Raw genomic sequence first — 15,989 nt, 5'->3', positions numbered from 1 at the left:
TGGGAGGCCGAGGTGGGCAGATTGCCTGAGGTCAGGAGTTTGAGACCAGCCTGGCCAATATGGTGAAACCCCATCTCTACTAAAAATACAAAAAAATTATCTGGGCATGGTGGCAGGCGCCTGTAATCCCAGCTGCTCCAGAGGATGAGGCAGGAGAATTGCTTGACCCCGGGAGGTAGAGGTTGCAGTGAGCCGAGATCGTGCCGCTGGGCGACAGAGCGAGACTCTGTCTCAAAAAAAAAAAAAAAAAAAAGAAAGAAACATAAAAAGTATGAACCAGGCCAGGCGCAGTGGCCCATGCCTGTAGTCCCAGCACTTTGAGAGGCTGAGGTGGCTGGACCACTTCAGCCCAGGAGTTCAAGACCAGCCTGGGAAATACAGCAGCAAAACCCTGAATCTACAAAAAATGCAAACAAGTAGCCAAGTGTGGTGACTGCACGTGAAGTCTCAGCTACTCAGGAGGCTGAGCAGGGAGAACTGCTTGAGCCTAGGAGGCAGAGGTTTGCAGTGAGCTGTGATCCTGCCTCTGCACTCCAGCCTGGGTGACAGAGCAAGACCCTGTCTCAAAACAAACAAACAAAAGAAGTATAAACCAAAATCTAGGCCAGGCATGGTGGCTCACACCTGTAATCCCAGCATTTTGGGAGGCTGAGGCAGGTAGATCACCTGAGGTCATGAGTTCGAGACTGACCTGGCCAACATGGTGAAACCCCATCTCTACAAAAATACAAAAATTAGCTGGGCATGGTGGCGCGTGCCTGTAGTCCCAACTACTCAGAAGGCTGAGGCAGGAGAATCACTTGAACCCGGGAGGAGGAGGTTACAGTGCATGCCACTGCACTCCAGCCTGGGTGACAGAGCGAGACTCCATCTCAAAAAAAAAAAAAAAGTAACAAACCTGGGGGAATAAGGGAACAAGGTGAAATCATAACAATGAAAGCCAGACTTCTTTCAATGTACCTTGTTGTCTAGTTTCAACTTTGAAAGCATAATTAAAAATAAAAGTCAAAAGGAAAAATCAAAAGAAATCCCTAAAAATGGAAACAAACAAATGAACCTCACTGTATATCAAGTTGCAAAGACCCTATTTCAATTACAGTCACATTCGCAGCTACCAGTAGGTTAGGATTTGGATATACGTGTGTGCATGTGTGCATGTGTGTGTGTGTGTGTGTAAATTTTTTTATGACTGGGTCCCTCTTGCCCAGGTTGGAGTGTAGTGGTGCCATATGGCTTATTGCATCCTCAACTTCCTGGGGTTAAGTGATCCTCCCATCTCAGCCTCCAAGTAGCTGAGACTGCACACAGGTGTCACCACCATGCCCAGCTTATTTATTAATTTAATTTATTTATTTATTCATTTTGTAGAGATGGGGATCTTGCTTGTTGCCCTGCCCTCACCGTGCTAGCCTCCAACTCCTGGGCTCAAGAGATCCTCCCACCTTGGCCTCCCAAAGTGCCAGGATTATAGGCATGAGCCACCATGCCCAGCTGGGATATATATTTTTAGGGGCTACTACTCAACCCATTACATCAAGTATCAGCTGTGGTAGCTTTAAACATAGGCATTTATTTGAATAGTTTACTTCTCCACGGTGACATGACTATAGTTTTTTTTTTTTTTTGAGACAGAGTCTCATTCTGTCACTCAGGCTGGAGTACAGTGGCGCAATCCTGGGTTCAAGCGATTCTCCTGCCTCAGCCTCCCAAGTAGCTGGGATTATAGGTGTGCACCACCATACCCAGCTAATTTTTGTATTTTTAGTAGAGATGGGGTTTCACCATGTTGGCCAGGCTGGTTTCAAACTCCTGACCTCAGGTGATCCACCTGCCTCGGCCTCCCAAAGTGCTGGGATTACAGGCATGAGCCACTGTGCCCGGCCAATGACATGCCTATAGTTACACACACTTGCAAGCAGGACTATAGCCTGAATTCCTAGAAGAGGCTTATCTAGGTGCTGATCAAAGGTTCCATCCCCTGGCCACATGCCTTGACTTTCAGGCCTACAAATGAGCAATAGGGGACCTCATAAAGTGACTCCTTGTATCCCAGCCTCCTGAGTCTCAGCACTGCCCTGAGAGCCTTTTCTTACCAAGTCCAGGGTGAGGAACTTCTGGCTGAGAGGACCCTATGCCTCTCAGAGCTGAACTGGGGAACTCTTGTTCAACTTCTCAAAGATTTTCCTGCTGGGCATGGCAGAGCACGCCTGTAGTCCCAGCTACTCAGGAGGCCGAAGCAGGATGATCGTTTGAGCCCAGCAGTTCGAAATCCCAATTCCCTGATCCTTCTGACCGGCACCGCATCCAGGTAGAGTGGACTCTGGAGGTCTGAGAAAGCCCGGGGAGCCTTACAAGAGGAAGCCAGGCCAGGCGCAGTGGCTCACACGTATAATCCTAGCACTTTGGGAGGCCGAGGTGGGAGGAGATCACTTGAGCCAGAAGTTCCAGACCAGACTGGGCAACATGATAAGACCTACGTCTCTACTAAAAATTTTAAAATAGGCCAGGTGCAGTGGCTCATGCCTGTAATCCCAGCACTTTGGGAGGCCGAGGAGGGTGGATCACCTGAGGTCAGGAGTTCGGGACCAGCCTGGCCAACATGGTGGAAACCCTGTCTCTACTAAAAAAAAAAAATACAAAAATTAGCTGGGTGTGGTGGTGCGCCTGTAATCCCAGCTACTCGGGAGGCTGAGGTGGGAGAATTGCTTGAACTTGGGAGGCGGAGGCTGCAGTGAGCCCAGATTGCGACACTGCCCTCCAGCCTAGGCAACAGAGTGAGACCCCATCTCAAAAAAAAAAAGAAAGAGAAAGAAAAGAAAATATGGCAAAACCCCGTCTCTACTAAAAACACAAAAATTAGGCTGGCGTGGTGACTTACGCCTGTAATCCCAGCACTTTGGGAGGCTGAGGCGGGTGGATCACCTGAGGTCAGGAGTTCAAGACCAGCCTGGCCAACATGGTGAAACCCCGTCCGTACTAAAAATACAAAAATTAGCCAGGGGTGGTGGCAGGCGCCTGTAATCCCAGCTACTCAGGAGGCTGAGGCAGGAGAATCGCTTGAACCCGGGAGGCGGAGGTTGCAATGAGCTGAAATTGCGCCACTGTACTCCAGCCTCAGTGACAGAGCGAGACTCTGTCTCAAAAAAAAAAAAAAAAAGATTAGCCGGGTGCAGTGGCCTGCGGCTGTAGTCCCAGCTACTTGGGAAGCTGAGGCACGAGAATCACTTAAGGCCGGAAGGCGCAGTTTGTAGTGAACCGAGATGGTGCCACTGCACTCCAGCCTGGGTGACAAAAGTGAGATTCCATCTCAAAAAAAAAAAAAGGAAAGAAACAGGGTCTATGAGGTGTCCCAGCATCAACATGGCGATGAAAGTAGCAGCAAACCGCATGCTGGGTCATCCTTTCTGACTTTTCTAGACTTTTCTACATGCAGTCTTTCTTTTTTTGCACAACTTGCAACTCCTATTCATCGTTGAAATCTCTGCTTGGGTGTCCCCTTGTGGCAGCCAGTGGTTACTGCAGTTTTTTGTTTGCCCTTTCAACAGTAAGAGTGGCCAATCAGAGTTCCCCATCCCCCTGGCTACAGGGATTGGTTAAAGGAAGAGCACGGAATTTACCAAGGCCAGTGAGATTCTCCCCTGGGAAGGATACCAAGGGCTGGGAGGGAGAAGAGCGCGTTCCTCGGGAGTTAAAGGGAAAGTCCAGCACCCCTTAGGCTCTGTCCTCTGGAATAAGCTTTCTGCAGAAATAATCCAGCAGACACAAGACAACGGAGGTAGTCGGTGGAATGGGAAGTATGGTTTGAGCCCCTGGATCCAGCTATAGTTGAAGCCACAGCTATGATGTTGCACTTAAATGAGCCCAAGAAGTTTTTTTAATCGCTTCATCCACTTGGAATTTGCAGTCTGTCCCTGGCAAAAGAGCCAGTACTAATGCATATCTGCTCTGTGAACTCTTCCCTAGCTGCCCTGCTCAAAAGCTAATCATTCCTTCTCTTATACTTTGAACTTTAGTACCCTCCACTGATTTCTATCATTGCCTGGTTTATGCCATGTTGTAATTGCTTGTTTCAGCCCTCTTAACTTTGACTTGTAGGAGCAAGGACCTAAGAGGTTTCCTGGGGCTCTATTTGGGGCTGTTCAGGACAGTTTACCCTCCCCTATCATCATGAATGCATGACCCAGGCTGGGGCAATCAGAAGGCTTCCCTGGCTGGCTGAGCATGGTGGCTCATGCCTGTAATCCCAGCACTTTGGGAGGCCGGCCGGTGGATCACCTGAGCCCAGGAGTTTGAGACCAGCCTGGGGAACATAGCGAGACCTCATCTCTCCAAAAAAAAACTTAAGAAGAATTAGCTGGGCGTGGTGGCACGTGCCTGTAATTCCAACTACTTGGGAGGCTGAGATGGGAAGATGGCTTGAGCTTGGGATTTCGAGGCTGCAGTGAGCTGCGATCATGCTACTGCACTCTACCCTGGGTGACAGAGCGAGATCCTATCTAAAAAAAAAAAAAAAAAAAAAGGCTTCCTTGGAATGGTTTTGGGATTGCAGAGCTGGAATGATCACAGTCAGGTATAGCCATGGCCATTTCTTCACTGCAGAGTCATGGCCGTGTCTAAGCCTGAGCCCAACTGTATCTGATGCTTCATAAATCTTCATTCTTCCCTATTCCACTAAACAAAATCCTATTCTGGATCCAGCTTAAATTATATTTCTGACCGGGCACAGTGGCTCACGCCTGTAATCCCAGCAATTTGGGAGGCCGAGGCGGGTGGATCACCTGAGGTCAGGAGTTTGAGACCAGCCTGGCCAACATGGCAAAACCCTGTCTTTACTAAAAATACAAAAATTAGCCAGGCATGGTGGTGGGTGCCTGCAATCCCAGCTACTCCAGAGGCCGAGTCAGGAGAATCACTTGAACCCAGGAGGCGGAGGTTGCAGTGAGCCGAGATCACGCCATTGCACTCCAGCCTGGGCAACAAGAGCAAAACTCTGTCTCAAAAAAAAAAAATTGTATTTCTTCCAGCAGAAACCTAAGAAGTCTAGACCAATGTACCTCTCCAACTGACAAAAATACCCTACCCACTACTAAAAAAAAACCAAAAGCATAAAAGCCAGTACTGGCAAGGATGTGATGAAACTGGCAAACATATGTTTCATTTTAAATGGGAAAAAAGTTGGTATTATATCTCAAAAGGTACAAAAGTATCACACCCTTCAGCTCAGCAATCCATTTCTGAACATTTCTACTAAGGAAGTCTTTCGGGTGAAGGGAACCACCATGCCAGGGCCTCACAGCAATATCACCAATTCTAAAAGAGCAATATTTTGCTGGGCACAGTGCCTCACGCCTGTAATCCCAACACTTTGGGAGGCCAAGGCGAGTGGATCACCTAAGGTCAGGAGTTCAAAACCAGCCTAGCCCAACATGGCAAGACCCTGTCTCTACTAAAGGTACAAAAATTAGCCAGCCATGGTGGCATGTGCCTGTAATCCCAGCTACTTGGGGGGCTGAGGCATGAAAATCGCTTGAACCTGGGAGGTAGAGGTTGCAGTGAGCCGAGATCACGCCACTGCACTCCAGCCTGGGCAACAGAATGAGACTCCATCTTAAAAGTAAATAAATAAATAGCAGTTAAAAAAAAATTAGCTGGGCCAGGCGAGGTGGCTCACGCCTGTAATCCCAGCACTTTGGAAGGCCAAGGCAGGAGGATCACGAGATCAAGAGATCAAGACCATCCTGGTCCACATGGTGAAACCCCATCTCTACTAAAAATACAAAAATTAGCTGGGCATGGTGGTGATCACCTGCAATCCCAGCTGTTTGGGAGGCTGAGGCAGAATCGCTTGAATCCAGGAGGTGGAGGCTGTAAAGAGCTGAGATCACACCACTGCACTCCAGCCTGGGCAACAAGAGTGAAACTCTGTCTCAAAAAAAAAAAAAAAAAAGAAAAGAAACGCAGACACCCTCCTGGGTTGCGCTTCGCTGGTCAAGGCAGTGACCTTCTTCCATCCAGGGAACCAGGAGCCTCACATGGATCAGGCCCTTCCTGATCCATGGCCACCTGAGCTGAAACAAAATATCATTTGTACCTTGCCCAGTGCATTCCTGGGGTGCAGGCAACCAAAGAACAGAGGTTCATTTGCCCCTGTCCTTAGCCGCCTTCCTATCCCAGAGTCAGAAGAAGCAGAGATTCCTCAAATGGGGTTTTTTTTGTTTTTTTTTTTTTTGTTGCTGTTGTTTTTTTGAGATGGAGTTTCGCTCTTGTTGCCCAGGCTGGAGTGCAGTGGCGCGATCTCAGCTCACTGCAACTTCTGCCTCCTGGGTTCAAGCGATTCTCCTGCCTCAACCTCCCGAGTAGCTGAGATTACAGGCATGTGTCACCACGCCCAGGTAATTTTGTATTTTTAGTAGAGATGGGGTTTCTTTTTTTTTTTTTTTTTTTGAGATGGAGTCTCGCTCTGTTGCCCAGGCTGGAGTGCAGTGGCGCAATCTCGGCTCACTGCAAGCTCCGCCTCCCAGGTTCACGCCGTTCTCCTGCCTCAGCCTCTCCGAGTAGCTGGGACTACAGGCGCCCGCCACCACGCCCGGCTAAATTTTTTGTATTTTTAGTAGAGATGGGGTTTCACCGTGGTCTCGATCTCCTGACCTCGTGATCCGCCTGCCTCGGCCTCCCAAAGTGCTGGGATTACAAGCGTGAGCCACCGTGCCCGGCCTGAGATGGGGTTTCTTCTTGTCGGTCAGGCTGGTCTTGACCTCCTGACCTCAGGTGATCCACCTGCCTCAGCCTCCCAAAGTGCTGGGATTACAGGCGTGAGCCACTGCACCCAGCCATGGGGGTCTTTTTTTTTTTTTTTAAGACAGAGTCTCAAAAAGACCCCCTCAAGTGGGGTCTTGAAACTTTCTCCACTGCCCACCTGTGCCCAGTGGCCTGGTAGAAGTTCCTTAGATGGGCACGGAGACTGCTGGATCCAGTCCCCCTTCATCCTGCACACATCTCTGCCCCCGCACATTAATTGTGCACCTACTGTGTGCTGGCACAGACTAAACGGAAAGAAGACGCAGCCTCAATGTTCAAACTACTCCGGGCAAAAAGAGGGAGAGGCAGGGGTGGGGAGTGGAGCAGTAAATATACCCTCCAAGGGGCGGGCCAGGGCTGGACGTGGGAGCAGGGGCCATGGGCAGTGGCTAACCACCAAAAGCACATCTGTGGGCCTAGTCTTTTTGTTGTTGTTGTTGTTTGAGACAGGGTCTCACTCTGTTGCCCAGGCTGGAGTGCAGTGGCAAGATGGTAGCTCAGGCCAGGTGCTGTGGCTCATGCCTGTAATCCCAGCACTTTGGGAGGCCGAGGTGGGCGGATCACTTGATGCCAAGAGTTTGAGACTAGCCTAGCCAACATGGTGAAACCCCATCTCTGCTAAAAATACAAAAATTAGCTAAGCGTGGTGGCGCATGCACGTAATCCCTGCTACTCAGGAGGCTGACGCAGGAGAGTCGCTTGAATCTGGGAGGTGGAGGTTGTAGAGAGCCAAGATCACACGACTGCACTCCAGTGCAGAGCGAGACTCCGTCTCAAAAAATAATAATAATAAAAGGATCATAGCTCACTGCAGCATTGAACTCCTGGACTCAAGTGATCCTCTTGTTTCAGCCTCCTGAGAACCTGGGACTTGATGAGCTCACTACCACCTTCGGGTGATTTTAAAATTTTTTGTAGAGATAGAGTTGCCCAGCCTGGTCTTGAATTCCTGGACTCAACTGATCCTCCTGCCTCCACCTCCCAAGTATGAGCCTTGTCTTCTAGCCTGACTCCCCAAAGGCCTCACTATCTTCAGACACCGCCTGGAGAAAAAGGACACATTCATCCTTTAAGAATGCATGTCTGGGTGGGCCATGGTGGCTCATGCCTGTAATCCCAGCACTTTGGGAGGCTAAGGCAGGTGGATCACCTGAGGTCAGGAGTTTGAAACCAGCCTGGCCAACATGGCAAAACCCTGTCTGTACTGAAAATACAAAAAAGCAACCAGGGGTAGTGGCAGACAACTGTAATCTCATCTACTCGGGAGGCTGAGGCAGGACAATTGCTTCAACCCGGGAGGCAGAGGTTGCAATGAGCCGAGATCGTGCCATTGCACTCCAGCCTGGGTGACAAGAGCAAGACCGTGTTTAAAAAACAACAACAACAAAGACTGCATGTCTGCCCAGACATCTCTCTCCCTACCATGGCCATGAGGCCCCCTGCAGTCCTCAAACTGGGCTTGGTTTACTCTGACAGAGCCAAAAGGACAGAGCCCTAACGCGGTTTACTCTGACAGAGCCAAAAGGACAGAGCCCTAACGCGCAGAGCCGTGTGGTCCCCATGAGCTCCAAATCTCCCTCCCTTCCAAGGCCACTCCTATTAGCAACTGGCAAAGCCCAGAGAGGCTTGGAGCCCCCAGGGGCAGGATCTGAGCTCCGGTGCAGAGTCCATGAGTCCTGCCTTCCCCCATCTGGTTCCCTAGGGCTTGGGTTCAGGGTGGCCTTAGTCCTCAGAAGCTCCCCAAACTTCCCTGGGTTGTGGAGGTGGGAGGCTAGAGAAAAATGTAGCTTCTGCCTAGTGCAGCGATACACATCCGTGGTTCCAACTACTCGGGAGGCTGGGGTGGGAGGATCACATGAACCCAGGAGTTCTGGGCTGTAGCACACTGTGCTGATTGGGTGTCCACATTAAGTCTGGCATCAATATGGTGACCTCCCGGGAGCGGGGAACCACCAGGTTGCCGAAGGAGGGGTGAACCAGCCTAGGTTGGAAATGGAGATGGTCAAAACTCCAGTGCTGATCTGTAGCAGGATCATGCCTGTGATCCCGCTACACTGCACTCCAGCCTGGACGACAGAGTGAGACCCTGTCTCTAAAAAAGATAAATTTTAGGCTGGGCACAGTGGCTTATGCCTGTAATCCCAGCACTTTGGGAGGCCGAGGCAGGCAGATCACTTGAGGTCAGGAATTCCAGACCAGTACGGTGAAACTCTGTCTCTACAAAAAAAAAAAAAAAAAAAAAAAAAAATTAGCCAGGTGGTGAAACTCTGTCTCTACAAAAAAAAAAAAAAAAAAAAAAAAAAAAAAAATTAGCCGGGCGTGGTGACCTGCGCCTGTGGCCCCAGCTACTCCGGAGGCTGAGGCACAAGAATTGCTTGTACCTGGGAGGTGGGGTGAGCCAAGATTGCGCCACTGCACTCCAGCCTGGGTGACTGAGCAAGATTCTGTCTAGAAAAAAAAGAGATACATTTAAAAAATGCAGCTTCTAGCCGGGCGCGGTGGCTCACGCCTATAATCCCAGCACTTTGGGAGGCCGAGGTGGGCGGATCACGAGGTCAGGAGATGGAGACCACGGTGAAACCCCGTCTCTACTAAAAATACAAAAAATTAGCCGGGTGTAGTGGCGGGAGCCTGTAGTCCCAGCTACTCGGGAGGCTGAGGCAGGAGAATGGCGTGAACCCGGGAGGCGGAGCTTGCAGTGAGCCGAGATCATGCCACTGCGCTCCAGCCTGGGCGACAGAGCGAGACTCCGTTAGCGTTTTTTTTGTTTGTTTGGTTTTTTTTTAGATGAGTATTGCTATGTTGCTCTGGCTGCTCTCAAACTCCTGGCCTCAAGCAATCCTCCCACGTCACCTTCCCAAAGCGCTGGGATTACAGCAGGGGTCCCCAACCCCTGGGCTAAGGACTGGTACCAGTCTGTGGCCTGTTAGGAACCAGGCCACACAGCAGCAGGTGAGCAGCGGGCAAACGAGTGGAGCTTCATCTGTATTTACAGCCAGTACCCATTACTCCCCAATATCTCCTGAGCTCCGCCTTCTGCCAGATCAGCAGCGGCAGCATTAGATTCTCATAGGAGTGTGAACCCTATTGTGAACTGCACATGTGAGGGATCTAGATTGTGCACTCCTTATGATAATCTAATGCCTGATGATCTGAGGTGGAACAGTTTCATCCTGAAAACATCTTCATGCCCCCCAACCCCCAGTGCATGGAAAAATTGTCTTCCACAAAACCAGTCCTTGGTGCCAAGAAGATTGGGGACTGCTGGATTACAGGCATGAGCCTCTGCGTCAGGCTTCACAGCATTGTTTTTTGTTTGTTTGTTTTTTTGAGACAGAGTCTCGCTCCGTTGCCCACGCTGGAGTTCAGTGGTGCGATCTCCGCTCGCTGCAACCTCCACCTCCCAGATTCAAGCGATTCTCCTGCCTCAGCCTCCTGAGTAGCTGGGATTACAGGCGTGCACCACCATGTCTGGCTGATTTTTGTATTTTTAGTAGAGATAGGGTTTCACCATGTTTGCCAGGCTGGCCTCAAACTCCTGACTTCAAATGATCCACCCACCTTGGCTTCCCAAAGTGGTCAGATTACAGGTGTGAGCCACTGTGCCTGGCCATTTATTTTATGATTTATTTATTTTTATTATTTTTATTTTATTTATTTTATTTTTATTTTATTGAGACGGAGTCTCGCTCTGTTGCCCAGGCTGGAGTGCAGTGGCATGATCTCGGCTCACTGCAAGCGCCGCCTCCCAGGTTCACGCCATTCTCCTGCTTCAGTCTCCTGAGTAGCTGGGACTACAGGTGCCCGCCACCATGCCCTGCTAATTTTTTGTATTTTTAGTAGAGACAAGGTTTCACCATGTTAGCCAGGATGGTCTTGATCTCCTGATCTCGTGATCCGCCCGCCTCAGCCTCCCTAAGTGCTGGGATTACAGGCGTGAGGCACCGCTCCTGGCCTATTTATTTATTTATTGAGACAGAGTCTCGCTCTGTCGCCCAGGCTGGAGCGGAGTGGTGCGATCTTGGCTCACTGCAGTCTTTGCCGCCTGAATTCAAGCAATTCTCCTGCCTCAGCCTCCAAAGTAGCTGGAATCACAGGCATGTGCCACTGATACGGGAGTGCTGGGAGGGGAAGAGCGTGGTCCCTTTAAATGATAGGGAAGGGAAGTGTGGGGTAAAGGAGGGCGTGGTCCCTGGCTAGGGCTCCACCCCCAGAGACCTGGGTGAGGACCCGCACTCCTGCCTTCGTGCCCAAATATTTCATTTTCCAGGACCACACTGGCCCGCCACGCCCCCATCCTGTGCCTATAAAAACCCGAGACCCTAGCGGGCAGACACACAAGCTGCTGGACGTCTTGACGTACACATCCATGGAAGAAGATACAAGTGGCTGGACAGCGAGAGGACGTCGAGGGAGCACGCTGGCAGAAGAGCACACTGGCATGCGGACGGGTCGTCGACCAGTGGAACTAGGCAGAGTTTGGCCTGGTCAGTCAGAGGAGAGCTGGGGCCGCCTAGCGACCCAACTCCAGAGAAAGACCATCTCCCTTCTGGCTCCCCCATCTACTGAGGGCTACTTCCACTCAATAAAACTTTATACTTATTCTCCAAGCCCAGGTGTGATCTGATTCTTCTGGTACACCAAGGCAAGAAACCCCAGGATACTAAAATCCCTCTGTCTGGGCTGGGCGCAGTGGCTCATGCCTGTAATCCCAGGACTTTGGGAGGCCGAGGTGGGTGGATCACTCGAGATCAGGAGTTTGAGACCAGCCTGGCCAACATGGTGAAACCCCATATATACTAAAAATAAAAAAAATTAGCTGGGTGAGGGTGCAGTCACCTGTAGTCCTAGCTACCTAGGAGGCTGAGGCAGGAGAATCACTTGAACCCAGGAGGCGGAGGTTGCAGTGAACCAAGATCGCACCACTGCACTCCAGCCTAGGGGACAGAGCGAGACCCTGTCTCAAAAAAAAAAAAAAAAAAAAGAAAAGAAAAGAAAAAAATAAAAGAAATCCCTCTGTCCTTGTGACAAGGTAGAGGATCTGATTGAGCTGGTAAGCTGCCTATAGATGGCAAACTAAAAAGCACCCTGTAACACGCGCCCCCTGGGGCTTCGGGAGCTATAAACATTCACCCTGAACACTGCTGTGGGGTCAGAGTCCCACAGCCTGCCCATCTGTATGCTCCCCTAGAGGTTTGAGCAGAGGAGCACTTCAGAAGCAAGCCACACCCCCATCGCCCACCCTGCGAGGGGAACAAGGGAACCTTTCCCGTTTCACCACCATGCCTGGCTAATATTTTTTGTATTTTTTTTTTTTTTTTTTTTGAGACGGAGTCTCGCTCTGTCACCCAGGCTGGAGTGCAGTGACGCGATCTCGGCTCACTGCAAGCTCCGCCTCCTGGGTTCACGCCATTCTCCTGCCTCAGCCTCTCCGAGTAGCTGGGACTACAGGCGCCCGCCACCACGCCCGGCTAATTTTTTGTATTTTTAGTAGAGACGGGGTTTCACCGTAGTCTCGATCTCCTGACCTCGTGATCCGCCTGCCTCGGCATCCCAAAGTGCTGGGATTACAAGCGTGAGCCACCGCGCCCGGCCCTATTTTTTGTATTTTTAAGAGATGGGGTTTTCCCATGTTGGCCAGGCTGATTTCGAACTCCTGGCCTCAAGCAATCCACCTGCCTCAGCCTCCCGAAGTGCTGGGATTATAGGCATGAGCCACCACACCCAGCCAGAGTCATCCAATTCATAGAGACAGAAAGTAGAATGTTGGGTGCTAGGGGCTGAGGGAGGGGAATAGGGAGGGAGCGTTTAATAGATATGGAGCTTGTTTGGGAAGAACAAGTTCTGGAGATGGATGGTGGTAATGGTTCCACAACAATGTGAAGGTACTTAATGCTACCCGAGTGTATGCTTACAAATGCTTAAGATAGTAAATTTTATGTTATGTACATGTTACTACAAACCCCCCCATCCCTCCAGCCGAGGCAGGCAGATCACTTGAGGTCAGGAGTTTGAGACCAGCCTAGCCAACATGGCGAAACCCCATCTCTACTAAAAATACAAAAATTAGCCGAGCATGGTGGCGTGCACCTGTAGTCCCAGCTATTTGGGAGGCTGAGGCAGGAGAATGACTTGAACCTGGGAGACAGAGGCTGCAGTGAGCCAAGATCGTGCCACTGCACTCTGGCCTGGGTGACAGTCTCAAAAGAAAAGTTCCTCCAAGCTAGGAATGGTGGCACATGCCTGTAGTCCCAGTTACTTGGGAGGCTGGGGTGGGAGGATGGCTTGACCCCAGGGGGTGGAGGCTGCAGCGAGCTGTGACTGTGCCACTGCGCTCCAGTCTGTGAGACAAAGCAAGATCATATCTCAAAAAACAAAAACATGGCCCAAACATGATTGGGCTACCAGTGAACATTAGCCTTTACGCCAGTCACTGGGGCAGTGGGGCATGACTCAGTTTCTCCCCATCACTGCTGACTGTACATGTTTTTGTTCCTCCCATTGCAATTGAGGAATAAAATCCACTGTCACTTCCCTCTCGCCTTCCCTCTTCTAGCAATGCACATACTCCACACCAGGCACGTATGACATATTCAGGTTATAAAACCTGCCTTTGGGTGAGTGTTTTTTTTTGTTTTGTTTTGTTTTTTCTGAGACAGAGTCTCGCTCTGTCGCTTAGGCTGGAGTACAGTGGCACGATCTCAGCTCACTGCAACTTCTGCTTCCTGGGTTCAAGTGATTCTCCTGGCTCAGCCTCCCGAGTAGCTGGGACTACAGGCACGTCCACTCCCTGCTACTTTTTTGCATTTTTAGTAGAGACAGAGTTTCACCATGTTGGCCAGGCTGGTCTCGAATTCCTGACCTCAAGTGATCACCTGCCTCGGCCTCCCAAAGTGCTGGGATTACAGGTGTGAGCCACTGCGCCCGGCCAGGTTAGTGTTTTGATCTGCTCTTTTCTCCCACTTGGCTTGGACCTCATTCCCTGGCCAGCTCAGACAGCTCTCTGATGTTCTGCATTCTACCTGAAGCTGCTAAAGACCAAAATAGCCACTGAGTGTGTGACCTGGGGTGTGGGCTTCCAAACAGGGCTCAGGGGCAGTCTAGAGAACTCTGCCCTTGGTGTTGGAGGAATTCGGGGGTGGAGCCAGTAAACAACATAGTACCGGCCGGGCACGCCTGTAATCCCAGCACTTTGGGGGGCCAAGGCAGGCAGATCACCTGAGGTCAGGAGTTCAAGACCAGCCTGGCCAACATGGTGAAACCCCATCCCTACTAAAAATGCAAAAATTAGCCGGGCACAGTGGCAGGCGCTGGTAGTCCCAGCTATTCAGGAGACTGAGGCAGGAGAATTGCTTGAACCCGGGGGCCGGAGGTTGTAGTGAGCCAAGATCGTGACATTGCACTCCAGCCTGGGCGACAGAGTGAGACTCTGTCTCAAACAAACAAACAAAAAACCATAGTGTCTTGGCGAATGGTGGCAAAGTCCAAGTGGAATGGGCTATCAGGGAACCACACAGTCAGGAGTTCTGGCTCATGCCTGTTATCCCAGCACTTTGGGAGGCTGAGGCAGGAGGATTGCTTGAGTCCAGGATTTTGAGACCAACCCAAACAGGCAACATAGCAAGACCTTGTCCCTACAAAAAATATAAAAATTAGCCAGGCATGGCGGCACGCACCTGTAGTCCCAGCTACTCGGGAGGCTGAGGTGGAAGAATTGCTTTAGCCCTGGAGATTGAGGCTGTAGTGAGCTGTGATCGCTCCAATGCTCTCCAGCCTGGGCAAAAGAACAAGATCCTGTCAAAAAAAAAAAAAATCCGTGACCCAAGTCCATGGTCCAGCCCTGTTTCTGAAGATGTGGCCAGAAACTCAGCTTTCATTTTCTGCCTGTTTTTAGAGGAATTCTCGTCTCTGATGAATGTTGGCAGAATGTGCCTGGGGATGTGCTGGGTGTCGAGACGCAGCTCTAACAGAACAACACTGCCTCCTCTGGAAGTTCTCATCTGTACGTCAGAGGAAATGGGAAGTCAACCAGAGAGGCTGTGACTATACTAAATGATTTCTGCTTAATAATACCTGGCAGGGTGGCCGGAGGCGGTGGTTCATGCCTGTAATCCCAGCACTTTGGGAAGCTGAGAAGGGTGGATCACCTGAAGTCAGGAGCTTGAGACCAGCCTGACCAACATGGTGAACCTCCCTCTCCACTAAAAATACAAAATTAGCTGGGTATGGTGGCACTCGCCTGTAATCCCAGCTACTTGAGAGGCCGAGGTGGGAGAACTGCTTGAACCCGGGAGGCAGAGGTTGCAGTGAGCCAAGATCACACCACTGCACTCCAGCCTGGGCGACTAGAGTGAAACTACGCCTCAAATAAATAAATACATACATAATTTCTGCTTAATAATACCTGGGGGACTAAATAATCTGTACAACAACCCCCATGACACGAGTTTATCTATATAACAAACCTGCACATGTACCCCATAACTTAAAAGCTAAAAAAAATTAAAAATGATTTCTGGCCAGGCGTGCTGGTTTACACCTGTAATCCCAGCACCTTTGGGAGGCCAACGTGGGCGGATTGCTTGAGCTCGGGAGTTCGAGACCAGCCTGTGCAACACTGTGAAACCCCTGTCTCTACAAAAATACAAAAATTAGCTGGGTGTGGTGCCACACACCTGTAGTCCCAGCTACTCACTCAGGAGGCTGAGGTGTGAGGATCAGTTGAGCCCTGGAGGTCAAGGTTACAATGAGCTGATTTTGCCACTGCACTCCAGCCTGGGTAACAGAGTGAGACCCTGTCTCCAAAAAAAAAAGAGAGCGAAAGGAAATTATTTCTGAGCTTTATTGCTATGAAGAGGATGGAAACAGGGAATGAGATGGAACCACTGGGGGGTAGCAGTGAGGTCATTTCAGCCAAGGAGGGCCAGAAGGAACCCTCAGAGGAGGTAATAGGATAGCAGGGAGGTGACAGCCAGAGAAGGCCCCAAGGAGAAAGTGACAGTTCACCCCTCGGAGGAGGTGACAGCCAGGGACAGGAGGAGGCGACATTGGAACACTGGAGCTGAGGCCTGAAGGCGGCCAGCTTCGCAGGTACCTGCGGGGTGTGTTCCGGCAGAGGGAACAGCAGGTACAATCGCCCTCCCCCATTAGCCTCCTAGGACCATGGGGGCCTGCAGAGAAACTTCTGGCAC

The sequence above is a fragment of the Nomascus leucogenys genome, chromosome 10, assembly GCF_006542625.1.
Source record: "Nomascus leucogenys isolate Asia chromosome 10, Asia_NLE_v1, whole genome shotgun sequence".
In the NCBI taxonomy this organism is placed as follows: Eukaryota; Metazoa; Chordata; class Mammalia; order Primates; family Hylobatidae; genus Nomascus; species Nomascus leucogenys.
Note: the sequence above shows the minus strand (reverse complement) of the source record.